At 45.5% G+C, this 13,238-nt stretch overlaps 1 protein-coding gene across 1 annotated transcript in view; it reads left to right on the forward strand.

The window, feature by feature from the left end:
• Positions 1–13,238, forward strand: part of SYT17 (synaptotagmin 17) — a 62,021-nt gene that overhangs the window by 44,829 nt on the left and 3,954 nt on the right. The window lies entirely within an intron of this gene.

The following is a 13,238-nucleotide window of genomic DNA, read 5'->3' on the forward strand; positions in this document are numbered from 1 at the left end:
CTCCACGGACCTAGAATAGGCTGTTAGCAAAACAGTGGAAGCAGCAGGAGGCGATTGCACACCTAAATGAGGCTACCGGACAAACCCAGAGTGGATTCCTTCTGCTGCAAAAAGGACACCTAGCCCTTTTTAAGCCTGGTGCTGGAAAGAGATTGTGGCTAGGCCATGTGCCGGTACAAATGAAGCTTTTCGTTGTGGGAGGGAGTGCACAGAATCAAGGGCCTACCTTTTGCAATGCAGTTGGGAAGTTGTGCATGCCTGGAGTGGGAGGCAGGGCAGGGGACTATTTTAATTGTGGATTGCTGCTGGATGGGAGTCAGGAATGGGAAAACCAGGACCGGATCTTTGAGGAGATGGAACCTGTGCCCCTTAGGCAGATATAGAATCCTTGCTAGGGAGATACGGGGAGTGCTGAGTTTGCCAGAAGAGAAAAGCGGGGCCTTGGACTTGTGGGGGGAGCAATATCCATCTGTCCTCTAAGCCCTTCTCCTTAATTCTGTGCCTGACAAGCTGTCCTTGCTCAGAGGAAAGGGGAAGACACTCTCCATGTGCTCAGGAGCACTTTTACTGCGGTCCTGCTGTCTAGGGGAAATCGTGGTTGGCTACCAAGTCTGAACATAATCTATTGATCCCTGTGCCTTGCCCTCTTGTCTACCTGCCCTGGCCCCAGCCTGCTCTAGACCAGGTCACCTGCCTCTGACCCTTGAGATCCTTGCCTGCCTTCTCTGGAAGCTGACCACCAGCTCGTCTGGGTGATGTCAACAGCTCAGCAGTAGAGCACCTGCTTTGCATGCGGAAGGTCCCAGGTTCGATCCCCAGCATCTCCAGGTAGAGCTGGAAGATTTTGCCTGAAACCCTGGAGAGCCTCTGCTGCCAGCCAGTGTCAACAGTAGTGGGCTAGATAGACCAGCGATCTGACTCAGTGTAAGGCAGCTGCCGATGCCCCAACCTCTGACCCCGCTGGGGACCTGACAACATGTTCCAAGAACTGTTGGATTTATCTGCATGGACAAATGGCTTTTCTTGCACACGATGGCAGTCTTTCCCCAATCGGTATCCTCTGGATGTTTTGCTCTGCAACTCCCAGCATACCTGACTGTTGGCCGTGATGTCTGGGGCTGATGGGAGCTGAAGTCCAGAATCTGGTGGCCCCCATGTTGAAGAAAGTTGCATTACGGCACACCCTGCTATCTTTGTTATCCCATCAACGCTCGTGTTTATAGAACAGTGTTTCTTATTAAAAGCAGATGGGATGGGATTTGGGTCAGGACACAGTGGTTACCAGAAGCGGGTTTCATGTAGTTCTCTGCTTGCAAAATAACAGGTAATGTTGCCAACTGCAATATGAACATACTATTGGGGGGGGGGGATCTAAAAATGCTTCCTCTCCACTGGCACAGGTAATGTCAGGCTGTACGCCAAGAACAGGGGTTGCTGTTTGATTGCAGGATCCGACATTTATCGTCCACTGACAAGACAATCCTTTTTAAAGAACAAAAGTAAGATATCCCTGTAAGCTATTTCCAGGTATTTATTGGTAAGCAGCACCTGTTTGGAAAATGCTGCAGTGGCGAGATCTTAGAGTAGCCGCCTTGCCCCCCCACCCCCCCATGAAGCTGCCCTCACGAATGGGATGAGCATCAGAAGCCCAGCACTGTGTGTCATCGTTTCATATTTAAGGCGAGAATTATGACCCACCCGCCCCGCCCCCATTCGTATTGCTGAGGTACCAGGTTTGACGACCTTGCTCAGTATTTTTATACAAGTATAATGTGCAAGAAAATCTTTCAACGTGGAGTGCTGCTGTTCAGGATTCCAGGCATTCCATTCCATTCCATAACCCACCCACCCCATTTTCTCCGACAGTCAGTCAGCGTGGCTCCTGAGCATGCACAGTCTTCATTGACCTGTTTTGGGGCTCCCCCACCATGCCTTTATAGGGCTTTTCCCCCAGTACTTTTCTTTTGTACTTCTTCGAACCTTGGAGTTCCACAAACCAGGTGATCGGCCGCTTTTGCTGGTGGGTGGTGGGTACATGAGCAATGGCACTCCAGCCTGAACATGGGAAACGGAAGGAATTTTATTTGACTTTTAATGTGAAGAATATGATGATTGCTGAGAGGTTTCTGGAGTGCATTCTTTGGAGTTCGGAGGCGCTGCGTTTTGGGAGCTTGCTGTGTGCTTGTTTCTGCACCCCTGAAATTCCTGCTCAGTTGTACATCTGTAAATAAACTGTACTGCAAGCTTCCAGTATTACTCTTATATAATTGCTCTGGAACTTCCGCTCATTTAGGGAAGAGAGAAGCATAAAACATAGCAATACCTCCTTGCATGGCTACAGTGCAGTTCAGAATTGCTCCAAATATATTTCTGAACCCTTTGAGAACCGTGGTGTGAATGCGTCATCTGAGTCCAAAGCCATCTGCAAATTCAGTACATCAAGCCATGATATATTAAAACTTAATAAGCCTCGGGTTTGTTTTATTTCCCCTTGGATCTCCGGGCCTCTTAAGATTACACATTTTCAATCTTTTCAAGCAGTGAAGAGTAGAAAACGACTTTTAAAAAACTAATCTATTTTCTTCCTTTTTAAAAAAGATTCACAAAAGTCAAGATATTCAAGCGATGCCTATGGATGCATTGCACTTTTCACCAGATTTGGTTGTGCACTGGTTGTAGTCCTTCCTGGAAAAATGTGAACTGGCCAATGTTATTCATGCCCCACCGACGTCCAGATTCGATTTCTGCCATGCACTAGATCTACATTGTTTCCAAGCGCAATTCAAAGTGCTGCTTTTGACCTATAAATCAGAAGCGGTTATCTGAAGGCCCTTCTACTCCTATATAAACCCAGCTCCAATGAGGAACAGTTGAAAGAGCTATGTTTAGCCTGGAGAAGGTTAAGAGGAGTCATGATAGTTGTTTCAAATATCTAAAGGGCCATTCTTGGTGTAGTGCTTAGAGTGTTGGACTGGGACTCAGGAGCTCTGAGTTCAAATCCCCAGTAAGCCATGAAGCTCACTGGGGGATTTTGGGCCAGTCATTGACTCACAGCCTCATCTACCTCACAGGGTTGTTGTGAGGATAAAATGAAGAGGAGGAGGATCATATACACTGCCTTAGCTCCTAGGAGGAGAAAAAAAAAGGCAAAATATAAATGAAACAAATAAATAAGGGCTGTTGCACAGAAGAAGGAGCAAACTTGTTCTCTGTCGCTCCAGAGTACAGGATTAGAACCAGTGGGTGGAAATTGCAGGGATGCAGAATTTGGCTTAATCTTAGCAGAAGCTTCCTACTGGCAGGAGATGTTCGACAATGGGAAAAGACTGCCTAGGGTAGTGGTGGGTTGGAAGCATTTATGTCAAAGATGGACGGCCATCTGTCACAGATGCTGTTGTAGTTGCATCCTGCATTGTAAATACCATCCTGTAAATACCATCCTCTGGCAGGGGGTTGAACTACAAGGACCCTCCCAACTTCAAATTGTGTTATTTTCTGCTGTCTCCTGCTGTGCTGTGCTGTGTGTTTGAAAACTTCTTCAGTTCCACTGTGTCTGTAGGGTTCAAAATGCTAAGCTTATTCTGTCCCAATTCTATGTTGGATTGGGGGTCCCCCCCCCGCCTCTGCATGAAAATCTGCGCGCATTTTTTTTTTTAAAAAAAAATCCCCATTTTTGGTGTCCATTTCCCCCGAATGTACCTATTTTTGTGCACACTTTTGCAAAATGTATGCACTATCCTCATACAGAATAAACCATTCTTGTGCACCTTTGGGGAAATATACAAGATTGTCCTCATATTTTGTGTGAAAAAATGCCTTTTTCTGCCCTTTTTTGTTTTTGAAACATACACAGGTTTTGGTATGTGTTTGTTTTGCAAACCCCATTGCAAACTTTGGAAATAGGCGATTTCGTTGTCAAACTGTGTTCTGGTTCATGTTTCGGTTTGGGAGTCGTGAATTTGGTAAGTTCGCATTAAAATGCGAACTGAAGTCATTTCTCACCCATCCTTAGTTTTGCTCATCACCTAGTTTTAGTTCATGCCCTCACCTTGTCCTACAACATTTCACAGATTAAAAAAAATAGGGACGTGCTTGTAACACCCCTGTTCTTTTTTTTATTATTTCTTCAATGTTCGAGTCTCCCTACAGTTGAAGCTGTCAGGGTGACATACATAATAAGAGCAAAAAACAATACAACCAATGGTAAAAACCAATAATAAAACACAGTAAAAAGTATTATTTTAACAGCTGCAACAAAAATTCTGCATTTAAAACATATAAATCTAAAAAATCAGAGGTAATGTTGTTGTTGTTGTTGTTCAGTCGTTCAGTCGTGTCCGACTCTTCGTGACCCCATGGACCATAGCACGCCAGGCCTTCCTGTCCTGCGCTCTCTCCCGGAGTGTGCTCAAGTTCATATTCATTGCATCCGTGATGCTATCTAGCCATCTCATCCTCTGCCGTCCCCTTCTCCTTTTGCCTTCAGTCTTTCCCAGCATCAGGGTCTTTTCCAGAGAGTTTCCTCTTCGCATTAGGTGGCCAAAATATTGGAGCTTCAGCTTCAGTATCTGTCCTTCCAATGAGCACTCAGGGTTGATTTCCTTTAGGATGGACTGATGTGACCTCCTTGCAGTCCAGGGGACTCGTAAGAGTCTTCTCCAGCACCACAGTTCGAAAGCATCAATTCTTCGGCGCTCAGCCTTCCTTATAGTCCAGCTCTCACAGCCATACATTACTACTGGGAAAACCATAGCTTTGATTAGACGGACCTTTCTTGGCAAGGTGATGTCTCTGCTTCTTACTATGCTGTCTAGGTTTGCCATAGCTTTCCTCCCAAGGAGCAAGCGTCTTTTAATTTCAGGGCTACAGTCACCATCTGCGGTGATCTTGGAGCCCAAGAAAGTAAAATCTGTCACTGCTTCCATTTCTTCCCCTTCTATATGCCAGGAAGTGATGGGGCCAGATGCCATGATCTTCATTTTTTTAATGTTGAGTTTCAAACCAGCTTTTGCACTCTCCTCTTTCACCCTCAACAAGAGGCTCTTGAGATCCTCTTCGCTTTCTGCCATTAGGGTGGTATCGTCTGCATATCGGAGGTTGTTGATAATTCTCCCGGCAATCTTAATTCCGACCTCTGATTCATCCAACCCGGCATTTCTCATGATGTACTCTGCATATAAGTTAAATAAGCAGGGTGACAATATGCAGCCTTGTCGTACTCCTTTCCCAATTTTGAACCAATCGGTTGTTCCATGTCTGGTTCTTACTGTTGCTTCTTGACCCTCGTACAGGTTTCTCAGGAGACAGGTAAGGTGGTCTGGTACTCCCATCACTTTAAGAATTTGCCACAGTTTGTTGTGATCCACACAATCAAAGGCTTTAGCGTAGTCAATGAAGCAGAAATAGACATTTTTCTGGAATTCTCTTGCTTTCTCCATGATGCAGCGAATGTTGGCGATTTGATCTCTAGTTCCTCTGCCTCTTCGAAACCCAGCTTGTACTTCCGGTAGTTCTCGGTTCGCATACTGCTGAAGCCTAGCTTGTAGGATTTTGAGCATCACCTTGCTGGCATGTGAAATGAGCGCAATTGTGCGGTAGTTTGAACACTCTTTGGCGTTGCCCTTCTTTGGAATTGGAATGTAAACTGACCTTTTCCAGTCTTGTGGCCACTGTTGAGTGTTCCAGATTTGTTGGCATATTGAATGCAGCACTTTAACAGCATCATCTTTTAGGATTTTAAATAGCTCGGCTGGAATACTGTCATCTCCGCTAGCTTTGTTGTTACTAATGCTTCCTAAGGCCCACTTGACTTCACTCTCTAGGATGTCCGGCTCAAGTTCAGTGACCACACTATCATGGCTATCAGGGACATTCAGATCTTTCCTGTATAGTTCTTCTGTGTATTCTTGCCACCTCTTCTTAATCTCATCTGCTTCTGCTAGGTCCCTGCCTTCTTTGTCCTTTATCATGCCCGTCTTTGCACAAAACGTTCCCTTGAGATCTCCAATTTTCTTGAAGAGATCTCTAGTCTTTCCCATTCTGTTGTTTTCCTCGATTTCTTTGCATTGTTCATTTAAGAAGGCCTTCTTGTCTCTCCTTGCTATTCTCTGGAACTCTGCATTCAGTTGGGTATATCTTCCCCTTTCTCCCTTGCTTTTCGCTTCCCTTCTTTCCTCAGCTACTTGTAAAGCCTCCTCAGACAGCCACTTGGCTTTCTTGCATTTCTTTTTCTTTGGGACGGATTTCGTTGCTGCCTCCTGAACAATGTTACGGACCTCCGTCCAGAGTTCCTCAGGCACTCTGTCTATCAGGTCTAATCCCTGAAATCTATTCCTCACCTCCACTGTATATTCATAAGGGATATGATTTAGGTCATACCTGAACGGTTTAGTGGTTTTCCCGACGTTCTTCAATTTAAGCCGAAATTTTGCAAGAAGTAGCTCATGATCTGAGCCACAGTCAGCTCCAGGTCTTGTTTTTACTGACTGTATGGAGCTTCTCCATCTTTGGCTGCAAAGGACATAATCAATCTGATTTCGATATTGACCATCTGGTGACGTCCATGTGTAGAGTCGCCTCTTGTGCTGTTGGAAAAGAGTGTTTGCTATGATCAGCGTGTTCTCTTGGCAAAACTCTATTAGCTTTTGTCCTGCTTCATTTTGTACACCAAGGCCATCCCTGCCTGTTATCCCGGTGATTTCTTGACTTCCTACTTTAGCATTCCAATCCCCTATGATGAAGAGGACATCTTTTTTTGGTGTTAGTTCTAGAAGGTGTTGTAGGTCTTCATAGAACTGATCAACCTCAGCTTCTTCGGCCTCAGTGGTTGGGGCATAGACTTGAATTCCTGTGATGTTGAATGGTTTGCCTTGGATTCGTACTGAGATCATTCTATCATTTTTAAGATTGTACCCCAGTACTGCTTTTCCCACCCTTTTGTTGACTATGAGCGCTACTCCATTTCTTCTAAGGGATTCTTGCCCACAATAGTAGATATGATGGTCACCTGAATTAAATTCGCCCATGCCTGTCCATTTGAGTTCGCTGATTCCCAAGATGTCGATGTTCAATCTTGCCATCTCATGTTTGACCACCTCCAGCTTACCTTGATTCATTGATCTGACATTCCAGGTTCCTAAACAATATTGTTCTTTACAGCATTGGATTTTCTTTTCACCACCAGACACATCCACAGCTGAGTGTCCTTTCGGGTTTGGCCCAGCCGCTTCACTCTTTCTGGCGCTACTTGGAAATACCCTCTGCTCTTCCCCAGTAGCATATTGGACACCTTCCGACCTGAGGGGCTCATCTTCCGGCGTCATCTCTTTTAGCCTTGTCATACGTTCCATGGGGTTTTCTTGGCAAGAATACTGGAGTGGGTTGCCATTTCCTTCTCCAGTGGACCACATTTTGTCAGAACTCTCGGCCATGACCTGTCCGTCTTGGGTGGCCCTGCACGGCATAGCTTATGGCTTCACTGAGTTACGCAAGCCCCTTCGCCACAACAAGGCAGTGATCCATGAAGGGGGAGGTAATGTTAAAATGCAGCAATTCACAGAATAAAAATAAAGCAAGCAGCAGTTTAAAAAGCCAGGGAGAATTAAAAAAAAAACCTTATACAGGGGATGTTACACAATTTGGGGGCCACCACAGAAAAGTCCTGCTCACAAGCAGCCACCCGAGGACCTCTGGAGCCCCCATCCACCCATTACACACTCCATCGGCAAGTTACAGGAGGTGGTAATGTCTGTAGGGCTGTTGGAGAAATCCACAATGGGTTCAAATGAGTTTGAATTTCTATTAATCCAACCTGTGAATGATGCAGCAGACCGTTTTTTTTTTTTTTTCCAGTCATACAGATTCAGCAGAGTTATATACTGGTTTTTCACTTTGGGGGAGGATTTGCACTAGTTCACATTATCAGATTTTTTAAACCAGTATTTCATTCTACTTGCGCTAATGCACACTTCTGCAAATGCACTAATGTGCATTGGTTAGTTCACATTCATGATAATTCGCACTAACTAATGCCATATTGTGCATTCGCATAAGTGGGCACTGGTGCTAATGCGAATAAGTGCAAGTAGAATGAAATTCTGGTTTAAAAAATCCAATTCCGTTAATGAACGGACAATGAACAAAATGTGCCTTACAATCCACGAAACATAGAATGGATTTAACAAAATCCATACATCCCTAAATGGCTGACATGTGTGTGCCCCAGCTTTGCCTTTTGTGTGTTTGCCTGTGGTGGGGAAAAGACCAAGGCTAAGCCCTGTCTTTGGGTGGACAAACACCTGCGGCTGTCAACTATGTAAACTCTTGTAGACTTTGCTTGTCTTCTGCTTTCTTCCCAAAATGTACCTCAGGTCCTAATGCTGTATTTTATTAGTGCAAGGAAAGCCACAAGGACAACGCTGTGTCATTCTCTTCATCAGTGTTTTGGGGTAGCGATTAAGTTATATATCTTCGTAAGCCATGTGTCAGCAGTTCACGTCGGCAAAAGACAGTTAATTATTGAACGGCTTTTAAAATATGTAAAAGGGAAAACACTCTCTGTGAAAGGAAAACCTTTGGGAACACATGTCATGATGTTTATGTGCAGAAAGCACATTTGTGCAGTGTTAGATTGAAAGGGGAGACCTGAATTGTTCTTGGTTTTGTTTTAAGGCAAGGATTGGATTTTTGGTAAGAATAGAAATTTCCACTTTCAGCATTCAGTTAGCTTCCCATATGCTAGAAACGCGGAACCATTTTTTCTGTTTTTTCTTATTCCATTGGGCACAGTCTTTCGGGGGGCACAGGCTGGTGGTGGGCAGGGCTAGAGCCCAAAGTGAGTGGGACACCCTCTCTTCTCTTTCTGGTTTTGTCATTCTTTCTGCTGTGCCTTTTCTCTTCCCTCCCTCCCTCCTTCCTCTCTCTCTCTCCTCCTCCCACCCACCCAGTGGGGCTGCTGGGGCAAAGACAGATCACACTTGGAAGAAGTTGATTGCTTTCAGAGAGCTTTAGAAATTAGGCCGAGGTCTGCAGTTGCCCACTCCTGACATATGCTGTTGAGTAACCCTTACATCCGGGATGGGCACCATGTGTTGTTTTGGCCTACAGCTCCCATCATCCCCAGTCAGCACAGCCAGTGGTGAGTCAAAACTCTGAAGGGGCTATCCAAGGTGCTGAACCTTGTCCCCAAAATAGATTCAGCACATTGGATAGCTCTTTTATACTTCTGACTGGTTTGGATTGAAACCAGAGTGGATTCACTGCTTCGTGACATCCGAGTCACCTGCCTCCACTGCCAAGGAGCAAGGCGGCACTTGCCGTCTGCAAGCACGTGCTCCAGGTGCCCTCCATGATCAACTTGGCAGATGCCGTTTTGATGCTAATGCAAGATGAGGAGAACTTTAATGTCTTCAGGAAAGCTCTGTTTCCCCCTTAAGTTGGGGGCATTGGGTTGAATCTGATGGTGTCGTTCCACCAGTGGAAGGGAAACTCTTGGCAGAATAGGTTTCTCCTCCTACCCTATAGACCCCTGCGCAAGCCCCAAATCTGCTCCAGAGGTTTGGGGGCCCTTCCAGAGCAGGTTTGGGGGATGCATGGGGGGGGGGGCTTCAGCAGGGAGGAGAGGTCAGGGATGTCTCATTGCATTTTATGTATTAATTTCATTTCTATACCGCCCAATAGCTGAAGCTCTCCATGAGCAGACTTTTGCCCACACAACATTAGATCCAACCCATTGGTTTTTATCATTAAGTTTAGTTTTTAATAATTTTAACTGGCAATCTATGCTTTTTTTAAAAAAGCCAATTGTTTCCACTTTGTGTGGTTTTTATCTTGTACACCACTGTCAGATGGTTCCACCGTTAAAGGTGGCCTAGAAAAATCTTTAGATGGATACAGACACATGACTGGAGATACCTGGGATGGAACCTGGGTCCTCCTGTCTGCCAAGCATGTTGTCTACCCTTGGGCTATGAGCAGCAGCTGAAGGATGCGATATTTGGTGGAAGGTCTCAAGCAAGCATCTTTCACACTGCCGCTGCTTGAATTTCTCTTAACTTGAAGATGTCAGGGCAGCTTTCCCCTACCGTGGGGCTCTAGGTTTTTTTTTTACTACAGCTCCCAGTGTCCACAGTCAGCATGACTGATGGTCAGGGATGACGGGAGTTGCAGTCCAGCAACACTGGAGGACCTGAGCTTCGGGAAGGCTGTGTTGGGGGGTTGACTCTGCTATCTTCAGCATGCAGAATATGCGCTGCACCACTGATGGGTGGTCTTCCGCCCCTCTCGCATGCGGAGTCCCTCCTCGACCCCTGGGTTCTGTGCAACCGGAGTTTGTCATGGTATCCATTGCAAGCCGTTGCTTTGCAGGTTAGTGCTAATGGTAATGTTCAGATACCTTGGTAGACGATCAAGAACCTGGAAATGGAGCAGTGAGGTTCACCTGCAAGAGAAAAGAAGGAAAAGGGAGTTGGAAATTGAAGGGCAACAAAATGTTGCAGTGTGGGATGCGGCTGTTCAAGAGTCCAGCCATCTCTCTCCCCACCTCCCTGATAGTCACTCAACTTTCCATGGTTACTGAGCATGCTCAGTCCTCATGGGGCAGTTTTGGAGCATTCCCACTCCTCCCCTTTAAGGTTTTCCCCCCTAAAGGTTTTTTTTTTCTCTTTCTGCAAACTGTTTGGTTCCCCTAAGCCTGCTGACCCGCTCCTTGTGTGTGGGTGATGTCATTTTCGCTACATATGCATCGGCACTCACAGACTGAACATCAGAAAGAGAGGGAATGATGACAGTGCATTCCCAAAAGCATGCAGTCCACAGTAGCTCCCTTGGCTTCAACGGGATGAGTTAAGAACAAGCGATTAGAAGGCTGTAGCCTGGAAATTATTTAAGAAAGCAAAAACCTTTGGTGGTGTTGTTGCTGTTAATGCCCCAAAGGAATTCATCCAATGTCCTTCCAGTTACCTCCTACACAATGTTTTGCTTCTCCAAACCTCATCGTTTCCATCCTAAGGGAGACTTTCTTGTAGATGGTGGAGTAACATTTCTAGCAGTACTGGCTACACGTGTGTGTGTGTGTGTGTGTGTTAATAGGACTGTGTGGTTATATTTTGCTAGAAGGTTTTTTAAAAAATAGCACATTGAACAATAATGATAAAAAATGAATGCTTTGTAGTCGTAGTCGTGCACAGTCCGCTTTGCGCCTGATGGTATTCTGTAGATCAAGAGTGGTGATAATTATCACTCAAATGACTCATCTCTTGGCAGAAATTGGGGAAACGAAGGATTTTAGGAATAGCATTTGCTCTTCAGAAAAGAAAAAGAATCACACACACACACACACACACCACTGATGCTGTTTTGGATTTCTCTTGCCACACTTACCTATTTCAAATAGACGGATTGTACACCTTGCATCATTATGGGAGAGAATTACTCATTTATTTGCATGGCAGCCTTGCTGTTTTTGGCATGGATGTTGCTTGACTGTGACTGATCTGATGGCCCCTGTCATTGAATCAAACACAGACTGCAGGAGGAGGAAGAGATGACCCTGTGTCTGGACCCAAAACACTGGCCTGGGTACTGGGACAGTCATGGAGGATTTGCATTGTTGAGCTGAACCAGGGGCCCCAATTCAGGGAGGAATAGGCTGGAGGAGACGGGGGATGGCACTTCTGGACTAGAAGCCTCCCCCCACCCAGCTGTCATCCAGAGCCCCTTGAAATCATGAGCACCCAGCTATACCGGCCAGAGACGCTGGGGGCCTGCAACTATAAGGCTTCAAGCAAATGCATGGGTCCTTTAAGGCAGGGATGTCAGGAATGAATCTGAATGTGTGGAGATGTCTGGCAGCTCAGATTCAGAATCAGAATGCGAACAGCAAGAGCAGAGGAAGGCACCCTCCCTAGTGAGTGCAGATATGGCGAGACTTTCTTCCCAAGACCTTGACACACAGATGGCCCAGGCTGAATGGCTCCCCCATTCCTCCACCAGGAGAACTCAAATTTCGGAGGGAGAGGAGGAGGGGGGTGAGGGGTGTGTCTTGAGAGGTGCTAAGGTTCGTCGCAGAGTGAAGTGGGAAAAGTTAGGGGCAGGGCTCAGACGCTCTGCTAGGTTGCCACTCGTGAAAGCCAATGTTGGAGGGAGCCACCCTAAGGGAGGAGCATCCCTGTGAAACTAGTCTGGCCAAGAAGTTCTTGCCCAGACTGCTGGCAACTTCTCTAACTTCCACTTTGCTTCCTCTGTTGATATTTGTAGATGTGTGGATTAGCTGGTTCAATGAAGACAGAGTTTCCTAGAATCTGCATTTGTAAGAAGCTGGTCATTTACTAATAAAGTAGAGTTAGCCTGAAGCCTTGTTTCCTGGAGAGTGTTGATTGCGAAGGGGGAGGATGAAGGCATGTGACAAGGGGGTACAGAACCTCTTTCTGGCCAAGGGCCAAATTCCACTTCAGAGAGGTTCTCAGAGGTCGCATTCCAGTGGTGGCTGGGGCCAAAGGCAAAGGAGGTGAGGCCAGAATACCAGTATTTACACTAAAGTACCAGCATATTTTAGCGTAAAGCTCTTACTGCAGGTAAGTGAGCCTTAGGAGAGGCCTTTCAGCCTTTTACAATGGGGGAACACTGCACAAAAGACAGGAAGCCAGCAAACAATTGGTGGTTGGAAGGAAGGGCCCTCCGTTATTTGGAGCTGGCACTGAATAGCCCTTAACACATTTATTCCATAGCATTGCCTTGAGAAGACAATATTATCTCTCTTTAAAGCCTATGCTATACTTAGATTTTCCTTGTTTTGCTACAGCATTCTCTGGTACCGGATTAAGATTACTGTAAGGTTGATCTTGGTATGAATCTGTTGACTTAAAAAGTAAGCATCTGGTTTCTCTGGTGTGATTTCTGTGGATATGCCAGTTCTGTCCAGTTCAACTAGCAGTCCCTGCTTCCTTTGAAACAGCAAGAAAACCTCTTTGGAATTCAGGGCAGACCTCTGACTTCGATTTGGCTTTGTGCTGTTCCCCCTGCTTTCAGACTTTTTTTTGGCATGTTATTTTATTTTCACAAATCACAAGATATAACAGAAAAGAAGAAAAAAAGAGACGGTTACAACATTTCAAACATAACATAAGGACTCAAACCATCCATGAACTTAGAATTCCAGTACATTACAAAAAGTGACCAATTCTGAATAAACTTGTTTACAAAACCTTGTTCTTTATATCTTCTTAAATAAGTCAATTTTA

This window comes from Heloderma suspectum, chromosome 12, assembly GCF_057233095.1.
Source record: "Heloderma suspectum isolate Gila_16-S chromosome 12, 16-S_ref, whole genome shotgun sequence".
Taxonomy (NCBI): Eukaryota; Metazoa; Chordata; class Lepidosauria; order Squamata; family Helodermatidae; genus Heloderma; species Heloderma suspectum.